The 24,284-nt window shown below is 34.6% G+C and overlaps 1 protein-coding gene across 5 annotated transcripts in view; it reads right to left on the bottom strand.

Moving 5' to 3' along the window:
* LOC135845855 (atos homolog protein A-like) overlaps nt 1-24,284 on the bottom strand; it is a 100,007-nt gene that overhangs the window by 60,792 nt on the left and 14,931 nt on the right. The window contains exon 1 of one of the 5 annotated variants that reach the window (XM_065364704.1): nt 5,459-5,665. The exons of 3 other annotated variants lie outside the window; for them this stretch is intronic. The gene's annotated coding sequence lies outside the window, so the exon portion shown is untranslated. Of the gene's footprint in view, nt 1-232; nt 526-5,458; nt 5,666-24,284 lie in introns of those variants that run through there. One more of the 5 variants, XM_065364703.1, reaches the window with a different exon arrangement.

Genomic DNA, 24,284 nt, shown 5'->3' with positions numbered 1-24,284 from the left:
CCACGAAACTGGTTTTCGCCTATAGTGAGCTCTCTTCCAAGTCAGGCCTAAATAACAACAATAAACAAGTGCACAGATTCTACGTTTCCAGACTTGGGAATATTAATCTTTTCCCAGCCAGAGGCCCGATGGCGATCTCATCGATCGACCCAAACACCAATTTGAATATCACCCTCACCTCCCAGCTCCCACCTGTAGAAAAAAAAATGTAAATAAACAAGGGATCTTTTACCTGGTATTCTCATAAAGTAGCCGTTTTCTAAAACAGATTTCCATACAATCGCGATGATAAAGAACACCGAAAACATATTAACACAAAGTTGCTTACACCAGCGTGGTAAAAATGCCTCGCTAAATTTTTTAAAAGTTTATCGCCGAGGAAAAAAGTCTAAAAAAAAATTGCCAACTATACAATAATAATATTGCAAAATACACAAACTAAACACTCCGCAAACGTACACAGAACGTTTTTAACCAGGCAACAAGCACCACCACACGGTCTACGTTCTAGCAGAACTAGTCTTCTCGCCACGGTAAAGTTCTTCATTTTCTTAACCAAAACTCAAAACCAATGTTACCACGCGACCATTAAACTTCCCAACGACTAACTTCATCTCTCAGTTAACGACTTCGTTGCATTATAAATACACCTCGAAGACGACGCTTTGAAATGGAATTTTTTATTTCAATTTCGTACTTTTCTTTCGGCGAGTTTAACGTAAGACAAAAAGAAAAAAACTTCGCGAAATAATACGCATTCAAAATTCGCTCAAGTAGCGCAAAGTACACACAGGGAATAACGAATTTTATCCCAACACCTTTCTGCCAAACTAAACAAAGTTTTTAAAACAACCTTGAATAAGCTTTTGATTTAAATTTTCCATTCGTTCGCACATCGTGTACCTCCCCTTCACCGCCCCCGCCCCCCAATCGCGAGTTTCAAAACAAATATACGCTTCCACGAATGTATGTATTTGTAGGTATCATTTCGTGATCGCGTGGCAACTTGGCAACATATATTTTTGCTAAGTAAAAGGGTAGCGAAATACGATAAATATTGTAATTTGGCGTATCAAAAGGAAAACCTATAATATAAAAGTAGGGGGCATTTTTTATGCGGGTCAATCAACTCAAATTGAATCGAATACGCGGTAGAAATCAAGGATGGAGGTTGTAGGCCTTCTTAATCAATAGAATGGGATAATTAGAAGGGTGTTACACAATTTTTCGACGAGCTTTAATATTTTGTACCTACCATCACATTTTAAACTGCGACTCGAAATGCTACAGTGTGTTTCAAACTTTGAAATAATTCAATTAAAAAGTTGGTTTTTGGAAAAATATTTCTGAATAAAAGTCACCAGAATTAGAATTTATCGTGGTATCTAACAATTTTTTTTAAAAAAATCACTACTGTTTTCAACCCAATTTTCAGAAAGCTCTCCACACGACCTCCCCCCCCCTCCCTCCCTCCCTCCACACAACATAAATTAACAAAGTCGAATTTTTCACAGGAAAATTTCCAAAAAAAATTAAATTAAAAGACAATTTGTATGCAAAGTATATTTTAATTTCCTCAAAAATGAACTTTTTTTTCAATGATTTGAAGGTTTTTGTTGCACGTTAGAATTTTTACCTTTTTTCCCTACCTTTTTGACTAAATTCACTACTTTTTCACTACTTTCACTACTTTCACTACCTTTCAGATACCTGATACACTGTTTATTTTCCTCTTGATTTTACTCCTCCCCCACTCCCCTCCCCATCTACACCTGATGGAGCAATATCTCAGATAAATGTGAACGGATTAATTTTTCAGATCATAAATACATTGATATTCTTTTTTCGATTTCATTATTTAATTAGTTTAGATATGGAATGTTTATCTAGGGATAAAAAGAAATCAAATTCGAAAATATTTTCGATTCAATGACTTTAGAATACGGATTGAAGACCTGAAGAGGGAGGGGGAGCCAGAAAAAGAACAAAGCACTTAAGAAGAAATCATTTTTGCCAAAATTTTTCGAAGTTTTGCGCTAGAAGCCTTCCATTATCATTTATTTTTGATTTCATATTATTTCATTGGGGTTATTTGGACTTTTTTGCAATTCGTATCTTCCTAAAAATGTAATTACGTGTAAACAAATCATGCTTATGGTCTTAGTTCATCCTTACTCGTTTTTCTACATATCACTCAAACCTCCTCCCCTCCTTCTACTAACAATACTTCTTGAAGTTGAAATTTTTTAGGTTAAAGCTTATCTATGTTTTTGGGGGGGGGGGTAAAAAAAAGAAAATCCGATCAAAACATTTACATAGAAATAAGAGAGGGGCGCCTAATACGTACTTTCGGACTTGAAATCTCACAAAAAAAGTGAATTTTTTTTCAAAGTCAAAAACAAAATTATTAATGTTAATAGATTAGGTAAATAATCCCCCCCCCCTAAAAAAGCAAAAATACTAAAGAGATAGATATTACAAAAAAAAAAAAAAAAAAGAGGAGTGCACTCTGGAATTAAATGACCAAAGAAAAAACACTTTTTCAACATTATAGTTTCAAAAAACAACAATTTTTTTACAAAAGATGGAAAAATTATAGATATCACAAGTAATGATATGGTACCTGCTTTTTTTAATGCTAAAAAAAATCTAGACTTTTTTTGATAAAATGATAAAGAAAAAAAAACGAAAAAATCAAAGATGGGTCATTCCATGCCAAATCGGCGGATTTTTGCACGAGGGGTCTTCGATTTTTTTCAAAATCAGATCATTTGTAGAGGTCATCAAACGATGACGAATGGCGCAAACCGGACATTTTTTCGATTTTTTGTGACGGAGCTGTGGCGCTTCAAAGTTCTCTAAAATGGCCGAAAATGGAAAATTTCAGTTGCAAATTGCTCCGGTTGTACGTGGTATAGAATTTTTAACTTTTTTTCAAATTGTAGTACTTTGAGAGGGTAATCGACGAGTGATGTCAAAATCAGTGTTGCCACTTTTAAAAACCTAAAAAAATCGATTTTAAAACTTATAATTTAAATATAACCATGATGTCCGCCAGTAAAAATTCTGAAAAAATTCTCAGTTCTAGTCCTTTTTATGTAGAATAACATATCAAAAAATTGGAGGGGCCTTTTTTTTCATTTTCGAGAAAAAAAAATTACAAGTTTTACAATTGCTGCAAAAGTACCATCAGAAACCTAAAAAATGAAGATTTTTGCATTTTTGAAATATTTTACCAATGTGTGGACGATAATGTGAAAAAAATCCCCCTCCCCCCATTTGTCAACGAATTGACATTTTTCGTGCTATAAATTTTTATTTCAAGAGTGAAATATATGCATTTTTCGTCAATTTGTCGCCAATTTGGGGGGAGGGGGATTTTTTTCACATTATCGTCCACACATTGGTAAAATATTTCAAAAATGCAAAAATCTTCATTTTTTAGGTTTCTGATGGTACTTTTGCAGCAATTGTAAAACTTGTAATTTTTTTTTCTCGAAAATGAAAAAAAAGGCCCCTCCAATTTTTTGATATGTTATTCTACATAAAAAGGACTAGAACTGAGAATTTTTTCAGAATTTTTACTGGCGGACATCATGGTTATATTTAAATTATAAGTTTTAAAATCGATTTTTTTAGGTTTTTAAAAGTGGCAACACTGATTTTGACATCACTCGTCGATTACCCTCTCAAAGTACTACAATTTGAAAAAAAGTTAAAAATTCTATACCACGTACAACCGGAGCAATTTGCAACTGAAATTTTCCATTTTCGGCCATTTTAGAGAACTTTGAAGCGCCACAGCTCCGTCACAAAAAATCGAAAAAATGTCCGGTTTGCGCCATTCGTCATCGTTTGATGACCTCTACAAATGATCTGATTTTGAAAAAAATCGAAGACCCCTCGTGCAAAAATCCGCCGATTTGGCATGGAATGACCCAGATGTATATTAAAATGAAAAAAATGAACAATAAATTACAAAGGACCAAAAGATTGGAATAATTGAGGGAAAATGTCAAAAAAATACAATTATTTTTAAAACATGAAAATTTGAATCAAGGAATTTCATTATATTTTCAAAACATTCAAATAAATGTATTAAATTTGGAAACAATTTTTTCGAACGTTTTTGAAAAAACAAAAGCGAAGAAAATCAAAGGAAAAATGCAATGTTTTTTGTTGTTAAAAAAATTAAATAAAATAAGCGAAAAAAAAAAATCAAAATAATTTTGTAAAATGTGAAATAAGAACAATAAAACAAAATAAATTAAGTTATTTTGAAAAAAATCAATATCAGGTACACACTACTCATACATACTAATAAATTAATAATAAATGAAAAAAAAAATGCCATAACATTTTATGGCTATTTGAAAAAACCCAAACAAACATTTAATATCAATTTAAAAAAATTAAAATTGAAAAAGTTTGAAGATGCACACATTTTAAAAAAATAAATAAAAATAAAGTGACAAAAAATTGAAAAAATTTTCAATTTGGTGAAACTCGAAAAGTTTTATCAGAAAGAACAAAACCAAAAAAAAAATAATTTTTTGAAAATTTGAAATTCTGAAGAATTGAAGAAAAAGTTCTGATTTCAAATTTTAAACAATGTTTCTTTTCAAAGAGCAACAAAATAAATATATGTATATTTCACATTTTTTCCCACGTTAAATCAATTTTTAAAAAAATGTATGTATGTACTTACTATGTACCTACTTAAATATATTTTTTTAAATTGAAAAATATTTTTAAAACGGAAAAATGATTCTAAAAATACTAAAAGAGCCTGAAATGTTTCAAAAATTTCGTTAAAAAGTCAAAAAATAGAAGCACTTTTCCAACATTAAAATATTTTTAAAATTTCGTTTAAAAAAAGTCAAACAATAGAAGCACTTTTCCAACATTGAAAACACGAATAAAAATAATTGTGAAGCAACAACATAAATGCAGCAAGTTTCATAAAACAATACTAACTATTTGAAGATCTCGACATTTTCAATTTCGAATGTAGATAATTTTGACCAATTTTTTCCTTCATTGAGCACTGAGCACCTAAAACCACATCCCTAATGTTTTTCATTTCAATCTTTCTCCCTTCCCCTCTCGCCCTTCTTCTAAATCCCACAATCTCCACGTAGATCCCAACGCACAGTTACGTGGCAATGCAACAGAATACCCAGCTGAGCTCAATTTAACACGACACACATGTGTCATCCGGTCGTCATGGCTTAAAAATTCTCAAAAAAATCGCACACCCCCTACCTCTCCTCACCGTCTCTCCTGAAAATCAGCTGATTATTCACTCGATCGATTCCAGATTCGATTGTCATCAAAGTGCGAGCCTTCATCATCATCGCCAAAATAGTACAAGAGTATGGAGTAGGTATACAGATCTTGGGCAAGAAGTTCTGGAATGACAAAGAGACCTTGGGCTTCGAGTTCGAGTACAACTTACCAGTCGACTGGAACGGCCATATTGACTTTCATAATCTGCCAGCAAGGTTACAGCTATCCCGGCACACGCTCAGCTGCAGTTTCCACTCTCGAGCTTGACACCAAAGCTTCTCTCTTCGAACACCGAAGCCGCGCCGATCCGCGAGCAAATTTCGCAATATCCACGCGTATCGCGAGTGTCTTTTCAACGCAACACCGCCAACAACAAACAAATTCAACTCAACAACACGCAAACAGCAGGGCAAAGCGAACTCGACTCGACGTAAACGTAACGTTAGTATGGAAAAAGTGTTGCCACTACCTTCAATCGCGACTACAAAAAGCCAGGCTGCATTTAGGTCAGCTGATTTATGTATACGACGATCAGCTGATCTACCAGCTGGAAACCTGACAACCGTATGAACCGGCGGCGCGTCTACTTGTTCCACCTCTTTTTTTTTCCATTTGTATCGCGATCATATGGGCGAGGTATCCGCACCCCCTGCCTATGGCGCCTTCACCACGTCGCGCTGCAATCTCATCCGTGCACAGCTGATCGTCGTCGTCGTTGTTGTTCTAATGCAAATAACATGTTTTACGAGTATGTATAACCATTTCCGACCTAACAGAGAGCAGAGAGCTGGCTGTATCAGCCTAAACATTACTAATACTATTTAGGCTAACCCTTTACCCCCCGGCCCCCTGAAGCCCTACTCTAGGTAAAATTTCAACTACGCCAGCTCTACGAGTATACGTCCATGTTGACGACGGGCGTATTACGTGGAGTAATTTTTCATTTTATCGTAATAGCTCGCGATGTGTTATGACTTATGACAACATCATACCACCACGTACGAGTGCACATGATAACGTACCCATGTACTTGACTTTCGCTCTTTACCCCAAAAATATTCCCCCTCGTTGGAATGCTTTTTTAATTAATTCGACTCGTGGTACTAATGCGTACTTTGTTTCCTTCACAGCTCCCCCCCCCCTCAATGTTTCTGACATTTCCCATAAACTAACGTACACTAATAGGTGAATTTCTTCTACAAGCATTATAATTTTCATACATAAACACCGAATATTTCCTCTCATACATAGTATTTGTTTTGGCGTAGCTTTTTCTATTATTATTATTATTATTACCATAGCTGAGCTTTTAATATAGGTACTTAGGTACTCTTCGTCGTCGTCAAGGACGATAATAATTGACGTGTAATGGTGTAATGAGCGCCACTCGACTCAAGATTTCGATATTTTATTATCCTTTGTTCGAGACGCGAGATGAAAATTACACGTAGAGTTTAACGCCATTGCCCCGCAGTCTCAGGGCCCTGACGAGTTAACGTCTTCTATCTATATGTAGAGAAAGAGATGCCTTTGCAGACGAAAACGAAATAAAACGAAACGAATGCTGTATGGAGCACAAAGGATTCGACGACGAATATTTCTAACTGAGCTGCGATTCCGGATTCCACGTTCCACGTGTAACCGTAAAGGGAACGAAAACGACGTTATTTCGAGTAATAACAAAGTAGGGGTGAATGTTCTCCGGGCAGACGATGTTTAGGGGGCGGTGAACGAAGACCGGAGAGTTGTTTTTGTTGTTATTTTACGATAGTGTAGTGCTCGGGTCTTTGTGTGGATGAGTGGGTACTGGCGAAGAGGTTTGTTTGGATATGGTGGTGGTGTTTAGTGGAAGTAATCTACTTACAGAGAGTTAGAAGAGCAAAGACCTAGATATTTTTTCCCAGAGACCAGAGTTGAACTATTCTTTCAATAGTTGAAAAGTCAAAAAAGGGTAAATGAGAAAATTTCAAACAATCAAAAAAAAGGTAATCTGGGTATCGAATTAAGTCAACATGTTTTTAAAGACTCTGATTGGTTGGTTTCCATAGTCCATGTCACATAAGTACATATTATTACACTATTCAAAATTTTGAGCTTTATTGGCCCACCTCTGAGAAGTTTCAGTTTTGATCATGAGGCTAAACAGCTACCAAATTGGGAATCAGAGCCTCTGAAAACCTATTAATTCTCATACTCATTTATTGCAGTTTTCAAAATTTTGAGCCCCAACCGTCTAATCTGGGGGAGGAGATTTTTGTTTTGTTTTTAGGTACCTAAATTCAGTTCTAAGAAGCATTATCATCGACTTCGAAATCAGATCATTCGATGGATCAGGTTTTGTCGAAAGTTTGAAATTTTTCACTCACCCCCCCCCCCCTCCCTTCCCTTCCATCTGGGAGTTAGTTTAAAACCTCAGAAGAATGGAAAATATATTGAAGACTCCTCAAATACAGTTTTTTCAAAAATTGATTTTTTGTGATGCAAGAATTGAAAAGAAATCGATTTTTTCCAGAAACCTCAATTTTGGGAGAAACAAATTATTTTAGATCACGAAATATTTTCATCAAAAAATCTTGTTGAACTGCATGCAAATTTTGAATTTCTTCAAATTTTCCATCACAAAAAATGGATTATTTGCGGGAAAAACTCAAATACAGCATTATTTTTATTCCCTTTAAAAGACTTTATTAATTATTTTGAAATATTTCAAGAAAAACTGAAAAGTTCCACTTTCTTGAAATTTTTTTGGAACTCCAATTCTTATGCCTACAAAACATCCTCTTCTATCTGCTTCCTATATAAGTCGTTTTTTTTAGGGTTACACAAGTAAATCATCAAACATTACATTTCTGATTTCTATTTTTCCAGGATCGAGCTCGAGCATTTTGAGTTTAATCAAGTTATTGAGCGATCAAGTCTCTCAAAATTATAATTTTAGATAATCCTTTTTTCAATGAAAAAAATTTGTGATAATAAGGCTGAAATTTCTGAAACTTATAAAACCGGTAGAAATTTAGAAACAATGAAATCTGAAAAATTGGCTATGTAAAAAACCACAAAAACGTCGATGAAAGATGAAAGCAGTCCAGAATTTCAAGAAAAATGATTATGAAAAATCAAAGAAATCACAGATGAGTACAAAAATTTAGTAAAATGAAGAAAAAAACATAAATGCGAAACTCATTTTTACTAAGGATACCCCTCAAATTTACAAAAATCAAGTGAGCTAAAACTTCAAAATCGATTTTAAAAAATGAAAAACAAAATATTTTGAAAAAAAAACCGTTGATCATACGAGTAAATTGAAAAAAATTTAATGAAAGTTGTGAAAACGAGATAAAATTTCAAGGTACAACATTTGTCTAACAAACCTGAAAAATCAATAAAAATGTTGAAAGTTCTCAAAAATATACCACAAAAAAGAAAAAATTTGTGAAATAAATCAGAATTGTGTGATTAAAAAGTCTTAAAAATTGATAAGTAATCAATAATCTTCACTAAAAAAAAAAAAAAATATGAATAGATTATTGGTCCTAAAAAAGTTTTCCAAGCAAGTAAAAAAAATAAAAATTATTGTAAAATGTGAAAATACAGCAAAAAATTGGGAACGTGTGAGAAAAGCAAGCTTTTATTTTAGATTTTTTTTCAGTTTTAAACCAAAATTAAATGAATCGTACACCACAATAACCGAAATTCATCGAGGATGTTTTCCTGTTAATCCCATATTTCGCTATCTCATTTTGCTCTCGAGATATTTCAGGAAGCATCCGAAAAAAACTTCAAAAAAATGCAAAGAAATCAACATTTTAAAAATTATTTTCAATTTTTAGGAGGAAAACGCGTGCACCAATCGTATTGCTCTAATCGCCAATAAATTTTTCATAAAATGTCCCACCAGAATCAAGCCTTTAAACAGCTGAAAAAAATGTACATTACAAAAATAGACAAACTTTTTTGAGAACATTTTTGAATGCTGCGATGTCAAATTAATGAGTGGGATTTCATAAATTTAACGGAAAATTTTTTTGTGATGTACCTACATATTTTTTCAGCTATTTGAGGGCTTGATTATAGAGGACAACTTTATGAGGAATTGATTAACGATTAGAGCGAATTAGTTGGTACCCGTGTTACCCTCTTACAAATCAAAACAATTTGAAACATGTTGTTTTCTCCACATTTTTTAGACATTTTTTTTTTTGAATGCTTCTTAAAATATCTCGAGAGAAAAATGAAATTACAAAATGAGATCGACGAGAACACTTCTGTAATGAAATTTCGATTCTTTTAATGCCTCATTCATAACTCAAGAAACACTCGTTTTTTGCGGAAATTCTAATGCCTTCGACAGAAATCCAACTTCTAAAATTTTCTATCAGTTATTAAAAATGTACTTCGTATACTTTGTGTAAAATGAAACATCGCAGGGGCCTGGTACCTACTTTTGACCAAAACAGTAAAGTTGTTCCCGGATGCCGGATCTTCGCAATCACCTCTTCAAAAATATATTTCAATACGAAAATTATTAATACGAAAAAAAAATCATAATTGGGAATGACATTGCATTTCTCAAGGTGAGAAAAAGAAGCTACGAGAACTTCAATTCAACTGTCAGAAAATACGTATGGTAAAATAGGAGAACGTTTTTAAATCAATACCTGGTGTCTGTGGAAATTCCCACAGCACCTAGCACCTGAAATTTAAATTACATTATTCGTATTTGAATTTATCACTGAAATGCTCGTGAATGAATTTGTTGATTTTAATTCAGTTGAGCGAGGAAACTGGAAAGAGAAGGGAGAGAAAGCCTATGAAACTAACAATATTTGATGATTTTACACGTAACAGGGCTTATTGTTTTAAAAGTTGACAAAATTTTAATACGTAGGTAAGTACATAAAAAAAAAATATATGAAAAAAAGAAGACTGGTAAAAATACAGCAGATACGTACCTAACTATATCGATTTTTTCTGAAATTAAAACAATTTCAATACACCTGAAAGGTAAAAAATATCAAAATTTCATCAACTGTTTAATCCTCGAAGCGAAAAAAAAAATTGAAACCGAAACCTCGACTAACAAAACCTAAACCTCTACCCTGTTTCGTCTAGACCACCGTTCAAGCTTCAATTAAACAATAATTCTCTAGAGAAAAGACGACTTCAAACGTACTTTGAATATTTTTAGCGAAACTTCGAACCAATCTTATTTCAAAGGAATTATAAAAAGAAGCCATATCAAAAAATAATAATAAAAAAAAGTATGCAATATAGTAAAACTCGAACCATTAAAAAGCCATTTTTATCGCATTTCTCGAGTCGTAATTTTTCGCTAGATTAAATTTTAAAACAATTTTCGCAAACCTCGAGGTTGAAATTTTTCACCACCATGAATTTCACACAAGCGAGTTATACGTGTACTTTTTAGTAGTCGTTTGGACCCAAAGCGAGGTTTGAATTTAAACAAAATAAAGAAATATGTTTCGGGTAGGTACCTACCTACATCAGAGCCATGGATCTGATCCTCGAGGGAATGATTCGACTTGAACTTTAACAAAAGCTTTTAAAGGGTAGGCGAGAAAAAAAATTCGCATTGTTTTTATCGAAAGTTCAAGGGTTAACGAACTTCATAAAGAAACATTTCTGTCGAGCACCTCGAATAAAGTTTATGGAAAAAATAACAAAAACAATTCTAGATTCAATTAACCTTTGCCATATGACTCCGATAAAGACAGTTGTTTGAGATTATAATGCGATTAAGTGAAAACGATGATCAGGCGGTGAGCTAAAGCTCTTTAAAGCTAAGCTTACGAGTACGTAGGTAGGTGCGTTTTACTTGTATAGTGTGTTCTCTCTGTGGTGTACTTTGCCTCGCCACACATATACGAAGATTAGTTCTCGCCAATCCACATGTGTGCGCGAGTAAAAATAATATAATCTATCTACGTACATTTCTCGCAACTACGTAGTAGGAAATTTTTGGCCTGGTGCAAGGAAACCCATCGGCAGCACTTTAAAATGCGTATTCCTTTATAAATAATGAGAAAGAGCAGAAAATTTTGGCATCGTATACCACTCGTGTTAATCTTTCAAGTCGATGTGGTGTGTTTTCAACGTGTATGTGTGTATAGAAGTTGAAATAAAAAAATACAGTCACGCTTATTAGTCTGGTATCATAAAGAGCATGCCATGCAGCCTGTATTGAAATCGATTCGTAAGCGGCTGATTGCGTCGCAGTTGTTCTATAATAGATTGCGAATACAATCTTTGTTTGTATGATAACGAAATTTTTTTTTAACCTTGACTTCCGCGTCGAAGTCGATACAGCACAGCGGCCAATTTACGTCACCAGGCGTTCTTTTTTACTCGTATTTTCACGACGACGACGACGACAGAATTGAAATCGAAATTTAACTCTTTTTTTTCTGTCAAATTTTTAGTACCTATCGGTATCGACTGAGCATCCCCCTACAGAGCAACTTTCTCAGCATCAGTTTCTTCTATTTTTGGTCGTATATTTCTGTACCAAATTTTAAATGATGAAATATCGATTTCGCGTGTCTTCGAGGTTAATTTTTTTTAAATATTGAATTAGGTATTCGTCGCAATCTGGCATCTGCGGTCACCGCTAACGTCACATTTCTCTCATTATCGCCATAATAAATCACTCACGATGATGCTAATTTAATCTAATCGTTCATCGATGCAAAATAATTATCGCCTCCATTGTAATATAAACGAATCGGGAATCGAATAGAGCCCGAAACTCGACGAGAAAGCGTTTGCGAATTACGAGATGGGTTTAAATACCTACGTAGGAGGTTAATCTTATTTCAGCATAAGAGAGGTTTTTAGCACTTGCAGCTCTTCTAAACTGTACCTTTACTTGAAATGCCCTCGGCACCGAGCAATTAATTGATGAGCTGCGTCTCGACCTGAGTGCGATAAGTGGTTTTTTTCTCAACCGGTTATAGTGTATGAAATCTATCAAATTTAAATCAACTATCTGGTATACATATTAGAGAATGGGTGCTGTTTTTTTTTCAGGTGTCAAGAAAAAGAAAGTTCTTATTATCGTTTAATTTCATTTTTATAAGAGCCAATTTCTCAAGTGATTGATATGTCTAATGAGTTTTTGAGAAGCACTGCGGGCATATGGATGAAATTATATCTAGAATTTTGCCATTTTTTTTTACAAGATGGATCGCGAAAAAAAATGCCGGAGAATTGGACCAAATTCACTGGAAATCTTTATTTTGAATGGAAAGGTGGTAAAGAAAATCAACTTCAGAGATGCTGTTGGAGGGGGATATGGGCTCTCAAAAAAAGTAATTTTCGAAAAAATTGTGATTTTGTTTCGCTCTAGCCCCTACTTGACCTGTTTTGGGAAAAATATCCTAGTTCTAAAAGATAGTATTTGTGATTCTGTGTCGAACTAGACTATCGCCATCAAAATCCAAGACCATTTTCAAGGTTCTACTGAGCGTGTTGAAAAATTGCATAATTGTTTATTCTATTTTATGTTTTTGGTTAAATTCATACTTTGAAAAAAAATCTCAAATAAGTATTTCGCGTTAATTATGCAAAAATATTGAAAGATATTATTTTTGAAACGGGGGGGGGGGCATTTTGGAAAGCAGAAGTGCCAATTTTGGGTAATTACAGCCAATTTCAAAAAATCGATATTTGATAAGGTTTCCGCTATTTTTTTGGATTTCTAGAAATTGTCAATACTGGCCAAAAAATTGGCAGGCACCACTCTATTTTTCAAAATATTACTCCAGTTTTAGAAATGATACTTCACGATATTTTGGCATAATTAATAAATATCTTGAATAGAAAAAATTTTCAAAACACAAATTTGCACTAAAATAAGTGATTTGAAAGTTTTGAACTGCTCATCAGAACCCAAACAGTGGTCTTGGATTTTAATGGCAATGACTAAAATCGATGCAGATTCTCAATTACTATCTTTTAGAACTGGGAAATTTTTCCTAAAACAGGTTGGGTAGGGGCAGAAACGATAAACCTACGACGTATTCGAAAATTTCCCCTCTTAAAGCACCATTTCAGTCCTCCAGGGGCATCTCCATCAGCTAAAATTTCTTCTACGTGCCTTAGGTAATTTTGCAATTTTGTAAATTTTTTTAATGTCCAACTCTGGACACGAGATTTTCAGATTATCCAGTTTTGGATAGGAAAATTGGCGTAAAAAGAACCGTAATGAAATTCCGCATCTTTTCAACACAGGAAAATATAAAAACCGGCTGCAGACTCTAAAAGAGCTCAAAACCACTACTAATCGATTTGAAAGATTGAAAATGAGATATGAACCAAATTTCAGTTCTTCATCTCGATTTTATTAAATTTTTAATTTCAAGCAAATTTGAACTTTGAAAAATTACTAAAAATTATGAATGAAATTCAGGTACCTACTAAAATTTTACTTGTTGGTCTTTTTTTGTAAGCTGTTTCGACTTCTTTTGTTTGGTCTGTTTTTAGAATAGGTACTTTTTACCGAGATGGGAAGGGGGGGGGTTGAAAAATTCTCCTGAAAAACGGGAAATTTTCAATTTTCAATTAAAACATTCAAGTTTTTCTTTTTTTGTTTGCTCAAAATTAAAATGGACAATCTGAAGACAGAAGATATATTTGGGACAATTTACAAGTTCGGGGTAGAGGGACGAGGGGGGGGTGGTGAAATGGTGAAACGGTCTAAAAAATTTGAAAAATGAGTATGTCATTCATTTTCAAACATTCAGCAACGCCTCAATAATTATGAAAAAATTTGAGAGCATTAAAATCTATTCAACCCAGTTTATCAAAAGTCTCACAAGACTCAAATCAGGGTTTTTATTTCGATTCATACACATAAAAAATTCTTAAATAAGGTGGATTCTTGTAAATTTTAAAAATTTAGAAGCCCACAACCTTCCATCTAAAAGGAGAACATAGTAATTTTCAAAATTTTGGAACATTCAATTCTCCCTTCCACTTATACCAGCCTAAATTAATTTTTCAATTTTTTGCGAATTTTTGAAAATCAAAAATCGACAAATTTTGACGATTTGTGCTTTCAAAAAAGTGCATATTTATGCAATAAAAAGGTTCTCGCCTCTCGGGAATTCTTCCAAAAAGTATATTTTCATGATTGAAACCATCTCGAAATGCCATTTTTTCGGATGACTACATTATTTCCCAAATCCACTTTCTCCGAACTCCATTATTTCGAATGCACAAAAGTGGGGAAAACTTCAGTTCTTTGTCGAAATTGCAAAAAAGACATTTTTTTGGGTCAAGCTTCCCAGAAAAACTTAATTTTTGCCAACTCTTCTTCAAAATTATTTCCAAGAAGAATCTGTTTTGAAAATTATTCGCAAAACTGCCATCATACTTTCCAAAATAGAATTCTACCATCTTGTGTCATTTTGGAGCCTCCAGCACGAATTTCGATTTCTCGCGAAAGCCCAGAAATTAATTTGGGTTGCTGAAAATCGAGTTGTGGCCTATTCTACGAGTAAATCCATTCAACGAATTCATTTCCAGAGATAATGTTACAAATTTTACATAATACTTTTGCACAAATGCACAATTTTCTCCTCGCAAATAAAATATGAATATGTGGATCAAATAGAAGACTTTGAATCGTAACAAGATCAAGTACATGACATCATCTCCAAACAACTCCATGAACATCGCAAATTGCGCCCATTGTTGCAACATATGACGCATAGGATTCCACCGAAGAGTGATTTTTCCCCGTCTGTCAAAACCCATAGACATGAAAATGGCGATTGGCAAAGTACGGGCGTTGAACTAGTTTTTTTTTCGAGTGCTCGGTCAATCGAAGGTCTGTCGAATTGAGGCGGTGGCCAACGAACAGAGCAGACGAGGCAATGACCATTACATCCAGGTACCGAGAGAGCTCAAGACGCCTTAAAAAAAATATCGCCCACTATAGCTTCATTCACCTAAATACCCGTGTACTGAGAAAAACCGCAATTTTTCTCGGAATTACTGCTAGATGCGCGATAACCGATTGCAGTCGATAATTTCCAAAGAAAACACGAAAAATATCCGGTCTGGTTGTTGGCGTAAAATCGTACATCGTAGATGAGCACAGAACAGGAAAACGTTTCCACAACGTAAATAAATTTCCATTTATTGACTGGACGACCATTTGTACCGATCTTGTTTCCAATTTCCCATTCCAACGTTGGTGTGCGTCGTTCATTTCACTTCGATATACGTCGCAGTGCCAGTATATATGTTTGCGGTAATTACACGATGGAAATTCATGACGTCGGCTACTTTCTCATTTCCAATTGAAACATGACCGTGTCTGCGCTCCTCTGTATCCAGCCTGACTTGCGATTCGGATTCGCATTGGGAAGGATGAAACGTCACGCCATGGACGAAAGGGGGTTTTCGCCTTTCGGTGTATATTTTACGAGCTGCTTTCGAGCTACACATTACGAGTACATAGATTTGCCAGCGGTACACATAGCGGATTTTCATCTCGCAATTATTGCGCTCCCGGTTCCGGATAGAAATGGAAGTTTGTGGCGATGGTTTCGTTTCTGAAATTGTACGGTACGCTATGCGGTTCGTATTTTTAATCGTTCCGAGTAACGTTACACGGTGGTTTTTTGTATAAATGGCGAGAATTTGCCTGGGGTAGTGGTAGCGCCAGCGCGTGTCACATTTGTGGTTTAATTCGCTCAGTAAGGTTCTTTACTGTCGAGGAATTGAACTCTGTTGATGGGGGTTGAGTCTTTTTTATGGAGAAAACGAGTGGTGTTTTTTCTCACGTTTTATTTTGGATTTTACAAACAAGGAGTGAACGAAATTTTGCTATTTTTCCCCAATTATTTTTGCAAGTTTCTTGTTTGAGGTACAAAAAGATTCAATAGAAAGAGTCGTTGGTACCAACTCGAAGAAAATAATGTAATTCTTGATCATATTTCTCAAATAAATATTGTTTTACAATACCTACCTCTCGCCGCCCTTTCCTCCGCCATTTCTCTCTCAGGATTTTACAATCATTCAAAATTATCAAAATCTGATGAAATTTCAATAAAGCTTTGTAAAACTACATACAAAAATCCCATAAAACATGATCAAAAATCCATCAAAAAGATATAAAGTTATGAAATTATCATTTCATTGAAAATTCAAGAAACCTGATATTTCATCAAAATTATTTATGTACAGAGAGAGAACATCATAAATTAAAATATCTAAAATGCAAATTTCACCGGAATTTCGTTGGCTTTTGATAATTTTTATCAATTTTAATGGTTTTTTGCTATTTTCAACATGTTTTCACGACGTTTTGCGGAAATTTTACTACATAAATTTTGACAAAATTTTACCAGATTTTGTAAATTTAGAATAATTTTTGTGCTTTTAAAGTATTTCTATGTCATTTTGTTTTCTCAAAATTTTGAAAATTTTTTCTAAAATTTCCATCATTTTTTTTGTTTTTTTTTTTGTGTTTATAATTGCAGGATTATTTTTGAATGATTTTAATGTTTTTCAAGTATTTTTACAGAACGAAAGAGGACCTCAAAATACACCATCAACCAAAATTTCAGGAGCAGAAATTCATTTTTCGTGAATATTTGAAAATTTAAATTTGAGCCAAAATTATAGAAAAAATTGAAATTTCAGCATAAAGACGTAGAAAGCTGAAATTCGCTTCATACCCTATTTTTGACCAGCCGAGTCGATTGGCAACGATTTCGAACCGTTCTGGAGCCTCCAGCAAATTTTCGGTTTCTTCAGTTTTCAACTCAAAATTCGGATGTATCAATGTATCATCCTTGCGACCCTTTCCATCGATTTAAGCACATATTTTCAAAATATTTCTGCGTCGATTCAAATTCAAAATTTTCACCACAGATTATTTTAAAAAAATATAAAAAAAGAATCCCTCAGAGGCTTTGGAACCATTCAAACTTCTCACCAATCGACTCCGAATATCTAAAATAGATCACAAACCAAATTTCAGCATTCTAAGTCAATTTGATAAAATTTTGATTTTTTCCATTTTTGGCCCAAATCAAATTTGAATTTTAAAAAATTCGCCAGAAATTGAAAATTGAATCTCATCACCGCCTGAAATTTTGGCTTGTGGTGTATTTCGAGGTCCCATATTGATTCCCCTTTGCCCGATTCAAATTTTTTTGAGCCGGTTGGAACACTTCCACTAACATAAGTTTGATCAGTCTTGAAAAATTATGAGCTATCAAAATTGGCCAGTTCTAGGCAATGAATCATAGCATTTTAAACACGTTTTCGCAATTTTTTTGAAAATGTTACTAAATTTTCACAAATTTTACCAAATTTTAATTAGGTTTTTAAAAGTGATTTTGACACCATTTCTACCATGTTTTCAAAACACTAAGTACGGAAATTTTGCCAAATTTTTACAAATTTCATCAAAATGTCATACATTTTTCGTAGTTTTGAATAATTTTATTGCTTATTAAGATTTCTTTTTATGTCATTTTTAAAAGATTTTCAAGATGTTTGAAGCAAACCTTGCAAAATTTCAAAATTTCATCACTTTTTAGCAATTTTTGATAATTTTAATATTTTTTCAAGTATTTTATATAATTTTTATATGTTTTATGACAGTAATTTTTTATGCATTTATCACAAAAATTTTACCAATTTTTCGAGATTTTTTATGTTTTTGTGCATTTAAGAATGTTTTTATCCCAGAGAATCTGTTTAGTCGGTGGCAAGGAAAATTTTTGTCTGGCTGCTTGAAAATCAGGCTATTCGAACCATTTCTCTTTTTAAAAAAAACGAGAGCAAAAATCAATAGAAATGGTCGTGGTGGGGAAAGGAAGAGGTGATAAAATTTATAAATACGAATATTCTTCAATTTCTTACAATAAAAAAAGACTCACTTATTTTTATCTTCAGAGTTATTTCTGAAATCTTTATCACGAAAAGTTTGAACTCACCTAAAACAGAGAAACAAAATGAATCATGAGTTGATATCTAAATGGTCAGATGATATCACTGTAAACTCATTACTAGGGTATTCTTATCAATTAGGTACGGTATACTCGTAGCTAGCTCCAATGTACCCATGTACCCATCTAAAGCTAACTTTTATCTAAAAACTCAATACCATACGCATATTACTTCATCACAGCATTACTCTACTTCAGAATCACGATCATAATATTATCACTTTTCACAATTGCATAACTGCGCCAAGCAGCACGTGAAAATAAGCCAAGCTTTACAATTCATCGATCTAGGCGTTAAAAAGTCTTCCCGACACACCTGCGTTAATTACTACAACTCATTAAATTGAAATTTTAAAAAAACACACACTTTCATATTAGTTCTCACCAGGGACACCAGGGTGCAAAATCCATCACCTTGAAAACTACGCAATATTGTACGATGGCAACATTACAACGATCATAGAGGTAGCGGGGTGAGGAAGGAATGGAAAACTAGAAAGATAGTAAACTCTGTAGGATTTAATGCACTTATAAAGTCTACAACTGGCTTCGGTCCAATTCCCTAAAACGTATAAAAACGCTGCCATAAGCACGAATTTTACTTATGAAGAAAAAAATTCTTCGATATTTTGTTGCATTTGCGAAAGAAAAAAAAACTGTCGTTTATACGGCCATATCCGAGTTTCGCATCTTTTTACTCGTGCCATTTAGCTAAAGGCGGATAAAACGAGTTAATACCGAAGATACCAACGAAATAAATGAAGAATGGCGACACTGTTGTTATATCTACTGGCCAAAAAATTACGCACGAGAAGCCTCCGCAATAGTAAACAATATGCTCGCAATGATGAATTTTCAAGGATTTTCGTATAGGTACCTCGAAGGTCGACGTCGTTATTCGCCGTACACCATATAATCTGTTTATTTTTTCTGTGTAAGTACGAACAATCCATCGTCGTCGATGCTCGATGATTTTCTTTTGTACTATTCGCAGATGTTTTGTTTTGGTGCACGAAAGACAAGTGGACGTGAAAATGAAAAATTTATGGTACCGATTGTTCGTTGACCTGTGTTTGTTTAATGAAATAAACCAGACACGATAGCCAATTTCTGAAGCTGGACGAGTGGATGCGACCAGACCGTCCCGAAGCCAAAAATCCAACAGGATTCTACGCAGAAAAACTACAAGTACCCACGACCCACGTATAATGTGGCTTCTCCTTCTCGTACACGCGCAATTCATTACTTCAGCGTGTCGAACGATAGGAAGAAAATTCGCGTAAAAACTATCTTTATAGTAGCGGGCAAATAGTACGTTTTTATTTGAGCCAGTGGTTCGTAAATTCACGATGGCTCAAATTATTGGAGTATTGAGGAGATTTTGAGAGTATAGTTTTTGAAAAAAGACGCCATCAATGGATGGGGAAAAAATTAAAAATATTTCTACGCGATTTTCAATGCTTCTAAACTCATCTACGCTGTGTGTAAAATGGCAAAAGAACAGTACTTTTACACCTACTGGCTAATAAAAACGTTACCACATTAACTTGAAAAATTAACGATTACGTTTTAAACGCGGTGGTAAGTTTACACGTAAAATGGTCAACGTTGTTTTACCATGTGATTCGTGGCAAGGCCAAGAACTCAGCAGGGCAGGAGTAGGGTATGGGCAGCAACGGATCATAACAAAATGTTAATATAAACATGAGTAGGTATAGGTAGATTAAAATTTATACGAGAGTAGAAAAAAAACTCGTTCTTTCGATCTTTTTCGCCTTAAACAAAAAGAATTGAGAAATAAAACCTAATTAAAAACTTTAGAGGTGGATTTTATTTGGAATTTTCAACTTTGGTTGAAAAGATTCCTTGTGAAAAAAATACAGGAGTACAATAGAGTTGGTTGTTTTTTCGCATTTAAAAAATGAAAAATTCAATAGAGCTTAATATGAAAAAATTATGATCAAAAATAAATTTAACAAGACCTAGGGAAAATTTCAAAAAGGGTACGTTTCGAAGAAACAAATGGGGCTTTTAAAATTCAGATAATCTTACGAGTACATGTTTACTTTTTTCCTGCAAATTCAATATCAATTTTCATTACAAAAGAACACCTCAATTGACAAATATTAAGAGACCAGTTGACTTTGATTGGATATGGTTACAAAAATATTTTTTTTTTTTAAATTTTGGATGGATCTTTTGATTTTTTCAACACATTAAAATCCGAAAAAAATGTAACTTTTTCACGTTCCTGTTCCCAGTTCTTGTGCTCTATAAGCTTAAGCGTTCTGGTTTCTGGTCTCCCTTGTCGTTTCAAATTTAGTTTCCTAATTTCCGTTCCCGTTCACACAGATGACCTTGAGAAGTCATACTGACGAGTCAATGACCTTAAAAGGTCAGAAAGACAAACACACGTCCTTGAAAAGCCAGACTGTCATACAAACGACCTTGAGAAGCCAGACAGACGGGTCAGTGACCTTCAGAGGCCAGACAAGCACGCAGGCTATCTCGAGAGGCCAGACAGACAGACGTCCTTGAAAAACCAGACAGTCACGCAGACAACGTTAAGAGGCCAGACAGGAAGGTCAGTGACCTCGAGAGGCTAGATAGACGGGTCAACAACCTTTAGAGGCCAGACAGGAAGACAAACGACTTTGAGAAGCCAGATAGACGGATCAATGGCTTTAAGAGGCCATACAAAAAGACAGACGACCTTGATAAGCCGGACAGACGGGTCAATGACCTTCAGAGGTCAGACAAGCACGCAGACAATCTCGAGAGGCCAGACAAACAGGCAGGCAGATGATCATAAGAGGCTAGAAAGGACAGTCAATAACCTTAAAGATAGCAGAAAAACAGGTCAATGACCTTGAGAGCCTGGACATGTAGGTCAGTGACCTTAATAAGCTAGCTAGACAGACAGACAGACAGACAGACGACCATGAGAAGCCAGACAGACGAGTCAATAACCTTGAAAAGTCGGACAGGCACACAGACGACCTTGGGAAGCCATATCTACTGACGCCTCCCCACCAAGAATCAAAAACATTAGAATAAATATTCGTGAAAATGGCATTCTCTTCCCACCTTCATTCAACCAGTCGTTGAAGAATTAAAAATTTTAAATTTTAGAGCGAAAGGACTTTTTTATCTTTTAAAAATGTCATTGAAGGTCTCCGACCCAGTTGACCACATGCTAGCAAAAAGCTAGCGTTTTATTCGCGTTTTGATAAGTTGCTAGCAATTTACTCGCTTTTTGTGGCCAGCAATAATTGTCTCGCTAAAAGTAAGCGATTTTCTTGCAGTTTTTCGCTAGCAAATTCAATTCTAGCAATTTTCGAGCTGTTTTCCAGCGACTCTCAGCTAGCTTTTACTTCACTTTAACTTGCTCGCCTTATGCTAGCGTATTACTGGCGGATACTTGCTCGCAATTCTATGCTAGGACAGTTCAAGCAATTTTCTCGCATATCTCAGCTAGCTTTTACTTCACTTCATACATGCTCGCCTGATGCTAGCGTATTACTGATGGATATTTGCTTGCAATTCTATGCCAAGAAAGTTCAAGCAATATTCTCGCATATCTCAGCTAGCTTTTGCCTCACTCTATACCTGCTCGCTTAATGCCAGCGTATCACTGACTAATATGTACCATTGTACCTGCTCACAGATGATAGGAAACTTCAGGTAATATTCTTGCATCTCTGAGCTAGCATTTACTTAGCCATCTGGCTCTAGAAAAATGTAAGCATATCTCTAGTTTCTGCATCTGGTGACTTGGCGTTTTTTTTGTAGTCAAATGATAGGAACGTGCTACCAGATCTTATACGCATTTCTCACCAATAAACCTTTTTCTGCGTTATTTATTGTAGCAAAATGCGAGCAGGTATCTTTTACATCCCTCAGCGCGCATACAAAAATCATTAAAAATATTCCTGCATATGACAATAGGAGTAATTGCACCCCCCCCCCGCCGATCTTCCGGGGCAACTTTTTTCTTAAAGGGGACAACAAAATTTCATCAAATGGACATGGAAAGCTGTAATTTACTCTACACTCCAATTTTAACACCCTCTGAAGACGACTTCAGGTGGGTTCAAGTCATTTTAGAGCCTCCAGTAGGCTTTTGAAACTTTAAATTCCCACAACATTAATTTATCAATTGGAGTTGGCAAGCTGAAATTTACTTCGCAGGTTTCAAATGGTTTTGAAGCTTCCAGCTACTTTAAGGAAATTCCAATTTTCCAAAACACGCCATACAACCTTCGAAAAGTCGCTGGAGGCTCCAAAACGACTTGAAATCCACAAGCAGTCGACTTCGTAGCGTATTAAAATTAGTTTGCAGAATGAATTTCGACTCTCCATCTCAGTTTGATGAAATTTTGTGAAAATTTAAAGTTTCAAAAATCTGCTGGAGGCTTCAGGAATTTTCAAAGAGTCGCTGGAGGCTCTAAAACGACTTGAAATTCACCTGCAGTACTTCGTAGCGTATTGAAATTAGTTTTCAGAATAAATTTGAGCTTTACAACTTCAATTTGAGTTTCAAAAATCTGATGGAGGCTCCAGAACTGCTCAAAACAAGTTGAAACCGTTTCCCATCGATTTGGCATGTCGAAAATAGGGTATATCCCAAATTTCAGGTTTCTTGGTCAATTTGGTAAAATTTTGATTTTTTCTCACATTTTGGCCAAAATTTGATTTTTGAAAATTCACCAAAAATCGAAAAAGGTACTTTACCACTTGAAATTTTGACAGGTGATGAATTTTTGCATGATCTTTCGATCTACGTTTGTGAGGTTTGAAAATTTTCGTGCACGTCCTACGAGTATGTTGAAACGCAAAATCTGCGATTTCGGCTGACCTTTCAATCAAAATGGCCGCCATTTTGTAAGTAAGGCCAATTTTTTTCAGCAAGTTTGCTTTAAAATGTTCCTTAGGATGTCCGCTTTAAGGAAAAAGTTGTCCCGGAGGATCGGCGGGGGTGCAATTACTCCCATTGCCGTGGACTAAAATGTTGTTCAAATGTTTTTGAAATTTTTAATTTTGATGGTTTGTTTGATACTTCATTTTCAAATTTTAAATTTTGACAATTTTTCTATTTCAAAAAAAACGTCATTTTTTATTTAATAAAGAGATTTTTCAACCTAAGCGCTAGCATAATGCTAGCGAATTGCTAGCGTCGATCTCTCTCATGGTATAGTTTGCTACTCTTAGATAAAGTGTGTCATCAAGTTGAATATAAGCTCAAGGTGGTATCTTGTTGAAAAGTAAGAAGAGTGACATCACTCTTCTTATACTGTCCCAAGATGCTAGCGTTATGCTAGCTCTGAGCTGGGACAGTCGCCTAATTTTTGGAATTTCCTGGAAAACTACCACCTGTTAAAGGTAAACACCCAGAATTTTTAAAAATTAACTAATAGTAATTATTTTACTGATCAAAGTTTTTCTACGCTAGCAAAATGCTAGCTTCTTGCTAGCATAATTTGCGCTAGCGTAAATGGTGCCGGAATATGAGACACTTTTTGCAAAAATTGCTAGCAAATCAGTCGCGATTTAGTCGCATGTACGTAGCAGAATGCAGAGCAAAGTGCCAACAAAATGCTAGCTTTTTGCTAGCTTTGTGCCAGCTACGTGCTAGCTATTTGTGCGCAATTCTGCTACTCTAATGTGACCTAATCGCAACTGATTTGCCAGCATTTTTTTAAAAAAGTGTCTCAAATTCCGGCACCATTTACGCTAGCACAAAATTTGCTAGCATTTGGTCAACTGGGGAAGTAAAAAATTTAAAATAAAAATGTCGTTTTTTCAGATTTTATTTAAAAAAATAAAACATTCATTCAAAATGAAAAAAATTGATTTTTGTAATAAAAAAAATGCATGATAAAAAGCAGGGTAGGTATTCTGACTTGAATTTAGAGAATCTTCCTCTGTTCAAACTCCTTAAACAAAAATATTGAAAAATATCACTCGAAATATTTGTAGTTTCTCACAGCAGGGTTCTTTTTATTT

The sequence above is a fragment of the Planococcus citri genome, chromosome 4 (assembly GCF_950023065.1).
Source record: "Planococcus citri chromosome 4, ihPlaCitr1.1, whole genome shotgun sequence".
NCBI lineage: Eukaryota > Metazoa > Arthropoda > Insecta > Hemiptera > Pseudococcidae > Planococcus > Planococcus citri.
Note: the sequence above shows the minus strand (reverse complement) of the source record. Positions and strands in the feature narration are given on the sequence as shown.